Here is an 815-nt window from a genome sequence, read left to right as displayed (position 1 = left end):
CTCACCCCAGCACTGATGGCAAGGTTCAACAAGACAGAAAATAACAAATGCTGGCAGAGATGTGGAGAGATTGGGACTGTCATACACTGCTGGTGGTAAACTGATACAACCACTGTGGAAAGCAGTATGGTGATTCCTTAGAAGGCTGGAATTGGAGATACCATTTGATCCAGCAATCCCATTACTAGGGTATATATACTAGAGAGGTGAGAGTCAGGACGGGAACAGATATATGCATAGCCATGTTCATCGCAGCACTATTTACAATAGCAAAAAGATAAAAACAACCTATGTGTCCATCAATGGAAGAGTGGATGATCAAACTATGGTACATACACACAATGGAATGCTATGTAGACTAAAAAATAATGTAGTGCCTGCAAAACACCACATAACATGGATGAACTTGGTGGACATTATGCTGAGTTAAATAAGTCAATCACAAGGACAAATATAGTATTAGTCTGTTGTTGTGGAGGGTCAAGGAAAGGTTTATATATGGAGGGAGCCTTTGTTGGTTGCAAGGGGTGAGAGTGGTGGGGAGGGAACACTATAAAAAAAATGCATCGATCTATGTCACTTTAGTTTTATGTATTTCACTGTACATAAATTATATTTCAATAAAATGCATTAAAAATTACTTATGTAGTAGGCTCATGAATCTTTTAAGATTTATCTCCTTCAAGAGTGGATGTTAATTACCAAGGCCTCCAACTTCCCGTTGTTGTTAGGTGCTATTGAGTTGTTGTTGTTGTTGTTAAGTGCCGTCGAGTCGTTTCCGACTCATAGCGACCCCATGCACAGCAGAACGAAAC

This window comes from Orycteropus afer, unplaced genomic scaffold (genome assembly GCF_000298275.1).
Source record: "Orycteropus afer afer isolate SDZICR_OR568_19922 unplaced genomic scaffold, OryAfe1.0 scaffold00346, whole genome shotgun sequence".
Lineage (NCBI taxonomy): Eukaryota > Metazoa > Chordata > Mammalia > Tubulidentata > Orycteropodidae > Orycteropus > Orycteropus afer.
This window is presented reverse-complemented; position numbering follows the sequence as displayed.